This window comes from Chiloscyllium punctatum, chromosome 38 (assembly GCF_047496795.1).
Source record: "Chiloscyllium punctatum isolate Juve2018m chromosome 38, sChiPun1.3, whole genome shotgun sequence".
NCBI lineage: Eukaryota > Metazoa > Chordata > Chondrichthyes > Orectolobiformes > Hemiscylliidae > Chiloscyllium > Chiloscyllium punctatum.
The window spans coordinates 38,535,403-38,550,661 of record NC_092776.1 but is presented as its reverse complement, the minus strand read 5'-3'; the positions used below and the strand labels follow the sequence as shown (position 1 = coordinate 38,550,661).

Here is a 15,259-nt window from a genome sequence, read left to right as displayed (position 1 = left end):
ATGATTTCACAATGCTCATTGTAATCAAGACAACTGTTTTCAATTTTTTAAAATTTAAATGTGTTGATTTATGTATGTAACAACGTTTTACACTGAAAAATACCATTGATAAGAAATTATTCCTGGAATTTTAGGTTATTCCAACATAGTAGGATGAGCAATGAGACTATTTTTCTATTGAGAATTTTCGAATGAGATTATTGGAATTTACACAAATTTTTTAACCTCTATGAAAATAAAACATTTTCCTATTTTCCCATCTTTCTTAATGTCATCACCTGTCCTAAGCTGCCAGATGACAAAGTAATATATTGTGAACCTAACTGAATGCTTTCAAGAAATACAAGATCAGTCCTTGATAAAACGGAGCGTTTCATAGAATAAACATTTAATTAGATATTAATCTGCACATTTCAACTTGAAAACAATTGCATTACAGCAGTCTGGAAGTGGAATTTGTAATGGTGTAGGGAGGAGATTGGGCTAGAACTTCAGGTAACTTTAAGAAAGACCAGCTGATGCAGAACAGCAGAAATTGTCCAGCAAATTCCAAACATTTGCAACTCACAGCTTCTCTTGTAATTCCCTGAACTTGTTGATCTAAATAGGATAGTTGGTTAACACAGTCATTTTTTTTCCAGCTAAATGAGAGACAATTTATTTAAACTACAGGAAAGGAAATGTTTCACACAGTATGTGATGGCTTTCATTATTTGGCCTCCTTTATGATTTTATATATTTTTGTTAACCTTTTTAAATGTTTTCTTAAAGATTTTTTCATAACACAATCAATTAATGACATTTTATTGGACTGAAATCATTACACACATCATTACACACATCTACTAGCACGTGAAATGGCTGTCTTTTCATTTCTGGTCTTCCTTAATGCCTGTAAACTGCATTCTCATTCTACAATTAGACGGTTACATTAGTCTGAGAAATTAATGATATTTGATAGCAATTTACATATAACCTGTTGTTTACCTCCTGTTGAAGTCAATGGTCCCAATCATTCAATCAGATTTCAGCTGCTCTGTCATTAGCTCAGGCTTCCAGCTAGTAACAGTCAAAAGTATCAACTGGTTTAGATAAGCTGATCAGTTATTATACAGCGACTTACATTGTTCATCAGACTGAATTGTCTGATGGGGAAGATGCAGTTAGGCAACTGTGTTTGATTCCATTCAATTTAAAATATCTCACACATCGAACGCCCACCCTCCCCCCTCACCTCCGTCCAAGGCCCCAAAGGATCCTTCCACACCCCCCTGCACTTCCACACATCATTTATTATATCTGTTGCTCCCGATGCGGTCCCGCCTACATTGAGGAGGTAGGATGCCTATTTGCAGAGCGGTTCAGAGAACATCTCAGGGACACCCGCGCCAACCAACCAACCCCACCGCCCCATGGCCGAATACTTCAACGCCCCCTCCTAGGTCCTAGGCTTCCTCCATTGCCATCCAACGCCTATCCTACCTGTCCATATTTCTTCCCACCTATCCGCTCTAGCCTCCCCTCTGACCTATTACCTTCACCCCCACCTTCATCTACCTCTCAGCTACCTTCCCCCCCAACCCCACCCCCCTCTCATTTATCTCACGAACCCCTTGGCTCGCAGCCTCATTCCTGATGAAGGGCTTTTGCCTGAAACATCGACTCTCCTGTTCCTCAGATGCTGCCTGACCTGCTGTGCTTTTCAAGCACCATATTCTCAACTCTCATCTCCAGCATCTGAAGTCCTCACTTTCGCCCAGGACATTAGTGAAGCCATTTTGAAATTCTGGTCGACCTTCAATAGGAAGGATGTTATTAAGCTTGAGATGTTGCAGAAAAGATCTACAAGAATGTTGTCAGGACTGGCGGGTTTGAGCTGTAGGGAGAGGCTGAATAGGCTGAGGCTTTTTTCCCCAGAGCATTAAAGGTTGAGGGGTGACCTTATAGAGGTTTATAAAATCATGAAGGACATGTACAAGGTGAGTAGCCATGGTCCTTTTCCTCAGTCAGGGGAGTCCAAAACTAGAGGGCATAGGTTTAAGGTGAGTGGGGAAAGATTTACAAAGAACCTGAGCAGTAACCTTTTCATACAGAGGGTGGTCTGTGTATGGAAAGAGGAAGTGGTGGAGGCTGGTACAATTACAACAGTTAAAAGGCATCTGGATGGTATACGAATAGGAAAGCTTTACAGGCATATGGACCAAGTGCTGGCAAATGGGTCTCAGTCAGTTTGAGATGTCTGGTCGGCACAGATGAGTTGGACTGAAGGGTCTGTTTCTGTACGGTATGACTCTGTGACCATATGGTACAGACATTACAAGAACAAATGAAGAAAGGGACAGCATAGTGGCTCAGTGGTTAGCACTGCTACCTCACAGCATCAGGGACCAATGTTCGATTCCACCCTCAAATGACTATCGGGTGTTTACACGTTCTCCTCAGATTTCCTCCAGTTCCCTCTCAAAGTCCAAAGAGGTGCGGGTTAGGTGAACTGGCCATGCTAAATTGCCCTTAGTGTGAGGTATGGGCAGACTAGGTGAGGTAGCCATGGGAAATGCAGGGATAGGTTATGGGGGATGGGTTCTGGATGGGACACCCTTTGGAGGATCAGTACGGTCTAAATGGCTGCTTCAACACTGGAGGGATTCTATTCCAAAAAGAGCTTTCGCATCAAATAACTCTTTCTGTATGATTTTCGACTGTGTACATTATGCCTTCACATTGTGCTTGTGAAATGATGAATTCCTTACTTTAGCAAATTTATGCAGTGATGCAGAGCTAAATCTAGGTGAACAGTCATGTCCACTGCAATTTTTTTATTCCTTCGTAAGATGTGGGCATCACTCTGGCGTATCCCTAACTGCCTAGAACTGAATGGTTTATTAGACCATTGCAGAGGGCAGTTAAGAGTGAACTACGTTGCTGGGAATGTGGACTAAACCAGGTAAAAGTAACAGATTCTCTTCCTTAAATGGCATTTGTGAAGCAGACAGATATTTAACAACAATCACTATCAGTTGTCATGGTCACCATTACGGAGACTGGTTTTATATTCTCGATTGTACAGATTGATTTTAAATTCCACCGGTTGCCATGCCAGGATTTGAACCCACTTCACCAGGGCATTTATCTGATCCTTTGGAATATTATTGTAGTGACAGTATCATGTGGCGTCTCGTCCTAAAGGTGCAGCATTAAAAGAAAAATGTAACATAAAATCAAAAATTAGAGATTAAGTTAATTTGAGTTAATTTATGCTTCTCTCTGTTTCTGAAAAGGAATTTGGAACGTCATGTGTTCTGTCATGTTTAAGGGCACTTAAAACTTGATCTTTCAGATATACAGGAAGGTTTCCAGAGTTATATTTTTCTCTGCATGCTGACATCCTTATTGCTTGAAGATAAATAGTGATGGTCAAAGATTATCCTTATGGTCTATTGCGCTGACATGGATAACTTTCACACCATTATGAAGTGGATGCATCAGTTGGACCTCAATTCATCCCAGTGTTAACTAATTCCTGGGGACGGGATCATCCCTAATGCTGAGAGAGTCCATTGTTATAAATATAATTGAAGAACTTCATTTCAATTTGAGGCTGTTCCAGAGCTTTTGTAGGGATCTGTAAAAATAAACGGACTCCCTGTTATTTCCTACAGTTTGATTTGCAATATATGTTATGCCACGTTATCAGCGTCTTTTTTATATATACAGATAGGAATAATTTTTCCTGCTGATGTTTGCAGTGACTTGTTTACATTTCAAAAAGTAAAAATGCATATTGAGGAGTAATTCTGGATTAGTGGTGCTGGAAGAGCACAGCAGTTCAGGCAGCATCCAAGTAGATTTCGAAGCTACTTGGATGCTGCCTGAACTGCTGTGCTCTTCCAGCACCACTAATCCAGAATCTGATTTCCAGCATCTGCAGTCATTGTTTTTACCATATTGAGGAGTGAGTCAGGATAAAACTATGGAGGAGTCATTATAGATTCATCCAAACGAGCATTAAGAAAATTGTCAAATCGCCGTACATCACAAGGAGCAGTTCCAAAGTTATAAGCTTCTGGTCTAATTTAAGCATGCAGTTTATCAAAGAATATGCCTAGATTAGGATACAATACACAAACCATTTTGTGTTCTGGGGAGATTAGCAGGAGGTATTGCTGTAAAACTGAGTGATCACAAACAAGGGGAAAGATTTAATCAGCATTCCAAGTTTTAAAAATAACACTATCAAAGATGAGAGCAAAACATAGCTTGCAAAAATCAAGTGCGGCAAAGTGCAATGGAGACATGAGTTGAGAAAAGAATTTCTGTGCAACATCACACTTAGTACAAATCATGCAAATGCTTTACACCAAAGGGACAGACGAGTACAGTATCCATTTCCTTGCTTGAGTCTGGCAAAGTGGAAGCGACACTGGAGGAGGCAGGTGTGAAAAGGATTACACTGCTTAATTCTCCAGGGTATTCATTTCAGAACATTGTTCTGCCCAGAGGTTGCAGCTAGACTGATGTAATACCCACAGAACTTGGAATACATTTGAGGAGAAACCCCTTCATTTCAGAAATCTGACAATGTAAAACAATCCTCTCATGTCATGGATGGCCCAAGATTATATGCCACAAAAGATGTGTCAACGTCACCCACATTTCTAGCTCATCCACATCAAAGATACTCAGCTTTTCCATAACATTTCAAAGACACCTAAACAGAAGCAAGGTACATACTTCAACTGCTCCTTGTAGTTAACAACATGGAATCATCCAAAGAATTCACACATCAAATCAGTTGCTGCATCTTCTGTTTTTACACGATATGTTTTTGTATTCACATTTTTTTTTTGCTATTGCTTAGTTATAAGGTATGTAGTCAGCTGGACAACCTGATGGGAGTGGGAGTTGTACTGTGGACATCTTGCACATGGAGTAGCAGGTTAATCTAATATTTTATCCTGACATTAGCATGGAGGGAAAATTGCAGGTGGTAGAATTCCCATGTGTCTACCTTTCTTGTCCTTTTAAGTGTGACAGGTTGCAGGTTTCAGGTTTGTGAGTGTTTTGCCAATTTGCTGCTGTGCATTTGACAAATGGTATACAGAGCTGCCCCTGCTCTAATGGTGGGGGTTGGGCGGGGGAGTGGGGGGTGGGGGGGGGGGGGCGGGGAGTGGGGTTGAATGTTTAAGTTGGTGAATAGGGAGCCAATCAAGTATGATGCTCTGTCATGGCGAGTGCATGTTTCGGATCTAATGGCTGGACTTTGGCTGGATTGTTCTGTCTGTACTGCAGTGGTTTGCAATTGCCTTCTGGAGGATGGCTGCCAAGCAACTCTTCTACACTTCCCTCCCACTATCAGGAGGACTGGAAGGATCTACAGGCTGAAAATTAATTTGGCCATGCCATGAATGCACCTTCTATGGTCAATAAGAGATTCTGGCCAAGAGGCAGGGACACTGCCCAATGTGGCATGAGGCCTGCCCGTTTCACATAAATACACAAAAAATATTAGCAAGTGAGAGATCAAATTTGTCACCTGTAAAACCAGGACATGTCAAACTAGGAGTTTATCGATGTTCTTCTTAAGCAATGGAAATGAACAGGTAAAAATAACATTTCATTCAAGTCAGATTAATTAAGCAATACTACTGTTGGCTGACTCAGAGTATTTTACGCATAAGAATATCAAAGCCACCTGAATGTTTCACCTCTGAGAACATTAATATATTTTAACATGTACACACATTCCATTTGGGTACTCTAAGTTTACAACATTCAATATAAGCAACATTGACATTTGTTAAAGCAGCATATATCTACAATTTTACCTTGGACCTGATCCCCTCAGATTTAATAGCCATGTTAGGGGCGGAGCTGCAAAATGAGGTACATCCACACCACTCACAAAAGAGATCAAGTGATGAGATTAGTGAGGCCCCAATCTGGAAATACTCAGCAGGTCAGTGAGCATCTTTGAAGAGAAACAGCATTAACCTTCCAAGTTGGCATCCTTTCATCAGAACTGAAGGGAGTTGTTAAAGTAAGAAATGTTACACCACTGGTAGTGGGTTGAGGGCAGGGGGATCAAAAGGGAAGATCTGGTGTACGATGGAGATTGCTAGATAAGGGTTGCAGAGTTCTAAAAGAGTCAATGCTGTGGAATGCCTTAAGCACTAATGGAATTAGTACGTGCTCGATGGGAATACAGTTCAGGATCTTGAAGAAATAAGACCAATCATCTGAAGCTTCCTTACAGATTCTGTAGCAATGTCCATGATATTAATGTCACTTGTAAATAGTTGCTATTGTGCAATGAACTATACTTTACTTAAGACAACAGCCTCTTTTCATTAGACTCGTAAATGTGTTTTCTCCACTACATTAGACCAAGCAGGACCCCACCCTAGCCTGGAACAGGATGGTGACAGCAAATCTACCTATTAGTGAGCAATGATGGAGAGCTCACACAATATGTACCAATGTAGCTTTATACAATGCAGGCATTGTTGGAGGTCTGAAGATTTCTTTAAGCAAAGCTTTAAAAATTCTGCTCACTCAGACAGTCCGCAAGAGGAAATGCTGGACTTTGAAGGGCCCAGACAGAAGATAACATCACAGTGAGTTTCAACAAGGACACAGCCTGCAGTTAATGGAGAAAGCATTTCAGGGATGGTAAGAGACATGTTGCAACAGAAGAGTGTTCAGAGATCCTTGGACTGGAGTAATGGTTACAGATTACAGTTACAGGACAGATACAGACTGCATTGAGTGCTCATGGTCTGTAGGATTGGGCTCAAATCAGGGTTCAGCCACAGAGCAAACTGACATCAGATGCTCCGTGAGTAAAGGTAAAAACCTTGCTGGGAAAAGGAAAACTTTTTTTAAAAATAGTGCAGATATATAGATTGGGAAAACAAAAGGCAAGAGAACTATTTCAGTTCAGATTGTCATCACAACAAGCGAGCAGCAGTAAGGGAAATTAAGGGCCACAAATGAAATGTAAAATGAGGTCACAGCTGAGGAAACGTCACAAAGCCAGAGCAAAAGCAATAAATGTGGCATTTTAGAAGTTGAAACAGACAAGATCTAACAGAAGAAGAAAGTTAGGAAACTGCTAATCCTGCAGAAGAGGTAGGTAATCAATTATCAAATTGGGTTAAAGGCAGGAAGCTTTTATACAAACTAAAGACTACAGTTCATCTAGGAAAATCTGTTAAATTAACAGGATTCATAATCTAAAGCAGTAAATAGTGGGACTCATTTACTGATTAGAGCGGAAATCATTTATTAAAGCTGAAGGTAGTGAGATTCATTCAGTAAAGCTATCACTTATTAAGGCCATGATTGCTGGGATTTATCTAGGAAAGTCACAAGGTGGGAGTCCTCCACTATGACCACAAACATGTGGGAAAAACCCTCAGTACAGCAGTACACAGCATTGAATCATTCCAAAATTATATGCATTTTAAGTGAGAAAAAGAAATAACTAAGTCAGAAAGACATGGCATCTGAAGTAGTATTGCCAGGAGATTTAATTTCAGAGGTGGGCAAATAAAACATGGAGTTTTACATCTTGGAGGAAACATTTCTGAAGATATAGAACTGCATCCAAATTAGATCCTGAATCAGAAGCTGAACAAGTTATTTCACTGCTAAATACAATTAGAACTATGAGGCTACAGCTTGCCATTGATAAAAAGAAAGCAATGAATCCTTTTGACAAAGTATTGAAATCCTTTGACGATTACTTTACCCTCAGAATAAATAAAAGTCTTGAAACAGCAAAGTTTATCAGAACAATTCAGCTTCCAGGGTAATCCATTGAATATTCCATTCATGATCTGCACAGATTAGTGGCAAAATTCGACTAACATGATTTCAATTGGGTTGTTGATAGAACTGCTGATGAGTTTTCATCACATTTGACTTCAGAGAAAACTATTCAAATGGTGACTGATACAAAAAACTGAAGCTTCATCAGTCAATGTTAAGAGAGAAGATCAACCTTATCATGGGAGATGAACAGAATCCAGCCAGTTCTTTTGTGTAAAACCACAAAAGATACATGCAAAAAAAAAGGGAAGAAGTGTGTGGGTTAGGCATAGGCAAGGGGATCTTTGAGTAACCTCAAGTTAAGGAGGGAAGTACTAGAGAGGACAATCAGGACTGTATTACAACAGTCAAGTCCACAGATAACAAAGGTGTGAATGTGGGATTCAGCAGCAGATCATGAGGAAGGACATAGTCAAGTGATGTTACTGAGATAGAAATAAGCAATCTTATGAATGATGTGAATATTGGGCAGGAAGCTCATCCTGGGCTCGAATAGAACACAAATTGTGACAACTCTAGTTCAGCCTCAGACAGTTACCAAGGCACAGTCAGCAAGGGAATCGAGTTTGTGATAGGTACAGTGAACAATGGCTTTTTTCTGCCAGACTTTAATTAGAGGAAAATTCTACTCATCCAGCACTAGATGTTGGAGGGCAAGTCTGAAAGATTTGAGACAATGAAGGGATCAAGAGAGATGGATGGAACATAGAGTTGGCTATCATTAGCATTTATATGGAAAATAATGGTCTGGTTTTAGATAATGTCAGGAGGGTTAGCATGCAGCTGAAAATTAGATGGGAGCTAAGAATAGATACTGGGGGACACTAATGGCAATTGATCGCAATAGGTAGAGTCATAGAGTTGTATGGAAACAGACCCTGCAGCCCAACTGGTTCATGACAACCAGATATCTTAAATGAATAGAGTCCCATTTGCCAGCACTTAGTCCATATCCCTCTAAAACCTTTCTATTCATATACCCATCCAGGGTCTTTCAAATATTGTAACTGTACCAGTCTCCACCACTTCTTCTGGCAGCTCATTCCATAAATGCACCACCATCTGCATGATAAAGTTGCCCCTTAGGTCCCTTTTAAATCTTTCCCCTCTCACCCCAAAGCTATGCCCTCTAATTCTGGACTCCCTCACCCGAGGGAAAATACCTTGTCTATTTACCCTATCCATGCCCCTCATGATTTTATACATCTCTATAAGGTCACCTCTCAGCATCCAACGCTCCAGGGAAAACAGCCCCAGCCTGTTCAGCCTCTCCCTATAGCTCAATTCCTCCAACCCTGGCAACATCCTTGTAAATCTTTTCTGAACCTTTTCAAGTTTCACAACATCCTTCCTATAGGAGAGAGATGAAAATTGCACACAATATTCCAAAAGTGGCCTAACCAATGTCCTGTACAGCTGCAACATAACCTCCCAACTCCTGTACTTAATGTTCTGACCAATAAAAGGATAAATAAATGCCTTCTTCACTATCCTATTGACCTAAGATTCCAGTTTCAAGGAACAATGAACCTGCATTCAGTGGTCTCTTTTTTTCAGCAACACTCCCCTGGACCTAACCATTAAGTATATAAGTCTTACCCTGATTTGACTTTCCAAAATGCAGTCCCTCACATTTAACTAAATTTAACTCCATCTGCCATTCCGTGGCCCATTGGCCCATCTGATCAAGATCTCGTTGTACTCAGAGGTAACCTTCTTGACTATCCAGTACAACTCCAATTTTGGTGTCATCTGCAAACTTACCAACTATACCTCCTATGTTCACATCTAAATCACATATATAAAAATGACAAAAAGCATTGAATGCAGCACCGATCCTCGTGGCACACCACTGGTCACAGGCCTCCAGTCTGAAGTCAACCCTCCACCCTCTGTCTCCCAACTTCGAGCCAGTTCTGTACACAAATGGCTAGATAAAACCTTGCTGACCAGTCTACCATGAGGAACCTTGTTGAATGCCTTACTGAAGTCCGTATAGATCATGTCCACTGCTCTGCCCTCATCAATCCTCTTCACTACTTCTTTAAAATTTTAATCAAGTTAGTTTCACATGATTTCCCACACACAAAGCCATGTTGACTATCCCTAATCAGTTCTTTCCTTTCCAAATACATGTAAATCCTGTCCCTCAGGATTCTCTTCAACAACTTGCTCACCAATATCAAGTTCACCAGTCTATAGTTCCCTGGCTTTACCTTACCACCCTTCTTAAATAGTGACACCATGTTAGCCAACCTTCAGTCTTCCAGCACCTCACCTGTGACTATTGATAATCTAAATATCTCACCAAGGGGCCAAGCAATCACTTCCATTGCTTCCCGCAGAGTTCTATGGTATATGATCAGGGTTCAGAAAAGATTTACAAGGATGTTGCTCGGATTGGAGCGTTTGAGCTACAGGGACAGGCTGAATAGGTTGGGGCTGATTTCCCTGGAGCGTTAGAGGCTGAGGGGTAACCTTATAGCGGTTTATAATATCATAACAAGCATGGATAGGATAAATAGACAAGTTCTTTTCCTGAGGTGGGGGAGTCCAGAACTCGAGGGCATCGGTTTTGAGTGAGAGTGAAAGATTTAAAAGGGACCTAAGGGGCAACTTTAAAACTTTTATACGTTGTAAGACATCCAGCATCTCCTCCTCTGTAATATAGGACATTTTCCAAGATGTCACCATCTATTTCCCCACATTTTGTATCTTCCATGTCCTTTTCCACAGTAAATACTGATGCAAAATGCTCATTTAGTATCTCCGCCATCTCCTGAGGTTTCACACATAGGCTGCCTTGTTGATCTTTGAGGGGTCCTATGCTCTCCCTAGTTACCCTTTTGTCATTAAGTGTATTTATAAAATCCCTTGGAATTCTCCTTAATACTATTTGTCAAAGCTATCATATGTCCCCTTTTTGCCCTCTTTAAGTATACTCCTACTGCCTTTATACTCTTCTTAGGATTCACTCAATCTCTGCTGTCTATATCTGACATATGCTTCCTTCTTTTTCTTGACCAAAACCTCAATTTCTCTAGTCATTCAGCATTCCCTACACCCACTAGCCTTGCCTTTTACCCAAACAGGAATATACTATCTTTGGACTCTCAGTATCTCATTTTCGAAGGCTTCCCATTTTCCAGCCATGCCTTTATCTGTGAACATCCACCCACAATCAGCTTTTGAAAGTTCTTGTCTAATACTGTCCTGCTACACTAGCTGCCTGACAAAGGAGACCTGTTGGACTATAACCTGGTGTCGTGTGATTTTTAAACTTTTTGCCAGTCCAACACCGGCACCTCCAAATCATGACCTTCAAAGTTGGCCTTCTTCCAACTTAGAACTTAAACTTTTATATCCAGTCTAACCTTTTCAATCATTATTTTAGAATTATGGTCACTGGCTCCAAACAGCTTCCCCAGTTGACTCATCAGTCACTTGCTCTGCCTTGTTTCCCAAGAGTAGGCCAAGTTTTGCACCTTTTCCAGTCAGTACATCCACATACTGAATCAGGAAATTTTCTTGTACACACTTAACAAATTCCACTCCATCTAAACCCTTAACACTATGGCAGTTCCTGTCAATGTTTGGAAAGTTAAAATCCCCTACCATAACCACCCTATTATTCTTAGAGATAACTGAATCTTCCTGCAATTTCATTTCTCAATTTCCCACTAACTATTGGGGGGCTATAGTGCAATCCCAATAAGGTGATCAACCCTTTCTTATTTCTTAGTTCCACCAAATAACTTCCCTGGACGTATTCCCAGGAACATCCTCCCTAAGTACAGCTATAATGTTATCCTTTATCAAAAACACTGCACCCCCTCCTCTCTTGCTCCCTTCTCTATCCTTCCCATAGCACAATTACAGAGAAATTATCTGGCTGCAAAGAGATAGTTAAAAATGGAAGCAGGCAAGTGCAATCCCAATGATGATGGAGCAGTCTTGGAATAGAATTCTGTGTCTCGAAGAGAATAAGACTTTTTCATTGCTTTGAGAAAAGAGCAGGGACAGAGGTTTTATTGGATGACTGTTTCAAGGAGATGATGTCGGCATGATAGGCCAAATGGTCTCATGACTGTGTTGTATGATTCTATAAATTATTTTACAGTGAATGCCAGTGACGCTTGCTGCTCTTGTTCAATGAAGCTTTCTCCTGGGCCTCCTCAGCTGTATCGAAATGGTGTGACAGCACTTCAGCATTGGGCTCATACAGTTGCTATGTCCTTACAAACATGATGCCTAAGCCCTGACTGTACCAATTAGCTTTGTATTAATTCATTTTTAACTGTTGCACCTCAATTTTCATTAGGTCAGGGAGCATCTCTACCATGGCAGATATGCTAGAAGGCATCAGGAGTCACATTCCTGCCCCTGAACCAGGCCCCTCTCATTTACATAAGGATGGGATTAAGTGTGGGCTATAGTTCATACATGCATAGATCCCCCAGGCAGCTAGCCATTTAAATATTCATTTGTCTGCACAGAAATGGGATTTTAGAGTCCCTGATGCCCACAACCCAAAGATCAAAGTAGGTAACAGTAGGTTTATTCCCAGTGCATTTCTTCTGCTTGGTCAGTTCATCCCTTTGGAGAGCTTAGGTGCCCCAGTAAATGTGGCCTCAGAATGCCTTGGACATGGGGGTCAGGGATCCTTTTGGGTAGGGCAGGGCATATGCATGTTTTGGGGATGGTCACAGACATTTGAGATGGTTAACTGTGGAGAAGATTGTGCAAATTGTGAGTGAACACTTTGGAACTTGTATGAGTGCCCCGAAGTCTCAAAATCTGAGATTACCATTGGCTAGAAACTGAACTGTACCATCCATATGAGTGTATCTACAAAGACAGGTCAGAGGCTCGGCATTCTCTGTGAATAACTCACCTCCTGAATCTTCAAAATCTGCCCATCATCTACAAGACACAGATCAGGAGTGTGACAGAATACAACTCCCACCTCCCACCCCCCACCCACCCCCCTCCCCATCCTCTCTCGCTTGGGTGAGTGTAACTCCAACAATACTCAAGAAGCTCAATACCATCCAGGTCAAAGCAACCCACTTGATTGTCAACTATTTAACATCTTTACAATCTCTGCAGCTGACACACTAGGAAAGAAATGAGTACCGTTTATAAAATAATAGCAACAATTTATGAAGCTCCTTGACAGCATCTTCCAAAACTTTGACCTCTACTACATCGAAGGGCAAGTGCAGCAGCAACATGGGAACACCACCATCCACACGTTCCCCTCCTTGTGCCCACGGAACTATGTTGCTGTTCCTGCACTGTCAAATGAATCAAAATCCTAGAGCCTTCCCAACAGCAGTGGTTCAAAAGGGTAGCTCACCAAAACCACCTCCAGAATAATTAGGGGTAGGAATGATTGCTCGCGCAGCCAGGAAAATCCACATCATGCAGGCATAGGTTGGCATAGTCAGTCTGAGGAGCCATGAAGCATGGATCACACATAGGGGTGGGTACAGGGTTATATACTGGCAAGGGTGGGGCGTGGAAAATGAGGCAGTGAGAATAGGAGGGATGTTTACTATCTTTATATTTACTTTTAAACTTTACATTCGAGTGCAGGAGCTCTCAGGCAGGCTTTCTGCCAGGAATCACCACCTGGCAGTCAACAAGTAAACCTATGGATTCCCTCTCATTTGAAGCGCGAGGGCTCTCAATCTGCAATAATTTCTGCATGTCCAAAGGCATGGAAATGGAGGAGTTGTGTTTGCTGATGGCCAGCCGCCAACCCCCTCCACAAAAGCCCTTGCTTGTGGCTTTCATGGTGCATCGTCCCCCACAAACTCCACCATACAAACCCCTCCCCTTTGTCCCACCCAGGACTTTTAGTATTAGTTGACCCCCATCCTGGGAGTCCAGGTAATGCTGTATCAGCAGATCCAGGGCATCTATCACGGCACTGCCAAGCACTGGAGCTGCTAATTTTCTCTCTGATCAAGGCAGCCAGGGTACTGAACCTGTGTGGAAGGCCCACCAGGAACCATTAGCAGGAACAAGATCTGACAGACTTCCTTTTAGGAGTCACCATGGGTGCTCCGACACTTCTGCAGATAGGGTACAAAGTACTGACCATAACAAAAACATTCCCCTCTCTGCCCATTGTGTCTCGAGATGTATCTAGCTGCTAATTTGAAAGTTTAGCAAAAGGGATTCAAGAATATTAAAACATTATTGTCAATTTAAGAGAATACTATTGCCAATTAAAATTAATTTGAAAATTAGCTGACATCATTTAAATTGAGTTAACGCCTTGCATGTGTTCTGCATTTGATTTGTGAACTGTATAATTTTTCCTCCATCTTCTTAGCAGAATATCATTGCCTCACTGTATCCTTTGTATCTAATCCTCATTACCTATCCTCACCTTATGTGGCAGAGGTACTGTTGTGCCTTTAAATCTGCCTAACTGTTTTTAAACAACATATCTCAAGATCTAATGAAAGATGTTTACAGAACTTGGTGCATAGATATGGTACGGCAAAAGAAAAACACATTAAGTTTTGGCAAAGATGCAAATCCAAATATAGATCCAGATCCTGGTATTCTTTATGAAGAATCTGCTAACATTGGGAGATGGGGTGAATTGATTTTTTTTCTTCTAAAAACAAATCACATTGTTCTATTTCGAATATTGTTGGATATTTTGCAATGTTGCAGATTGGTCGACCACTATGATGGAATTTGTCACAGCTGTCAAAGTGTGAGCAGAGTTTTCAGAGCAGGTTTTTGGATGTGGACTGGGCTGAAGCCTCTTCAGTAAGATGAAAATTCCAAGTAAAAACAAGATTTTTTTTCCCCAGTTTGTAGCTCCAGAGCACAAACCAGGTAACAAAAAGCCTCAAGGAAGAACTGTATGATTGTAATGATGTCACAGTAAAACAGGGATATAAGCTCTTCTGTGTACCCTCTTGTTCAATTTTGTCATTCCCAGTAAACACATTCAATCAAAGCGAGTTCCTAGTTCAGATCATTTGTGGTATTGAAAGTCCTCATTTCTTAATCTCACTTGTGGTATATAGTATGAACTTTATGGTGAAGTTTAATTTGGCTGTTATACAACATAGAGGCAGAGAGTCAGAGAGATATACAGCAAAAACAGCCCCACGCCTATTCAACCTCTCCCTACAGCTCAAATCCTCCAACCCTGGCAACATCCTTGTAAATCTTTTCTGAAACCTTTCAAGTTTCACAACATCTTTCCGATAGGAAGGAGACCAGAATTGCACACAATATTCCAACAGTGGCCTAACCAATGTCCTGCAACATGACCTCCCAATTCCTGTACTCAATACTCTGACCAATAAAGGAAAGCATACCAAACGCCTTCTTCACTCTACAACATTTAATAAAAAGTGAAAAGCTCATGTGGCACTTATTGACGGTTTGACTCTAT

General features: G+C 41.1%; 1 protein-coding gene across 18 annotated transcripts in view; it reads right to left on the bottom strand.

Annotated features, from left to right (window-relative positions):
• The window catches only part of jakmip3 (Janus kinase and microtubule interacting protein 3), a 383,498-nt gene that overhangs the window by 264,279 nt on the left and 103,960 nt on the right, over positions 1-15,259 (bottom strand). The window lies entirely within an intron of this gene.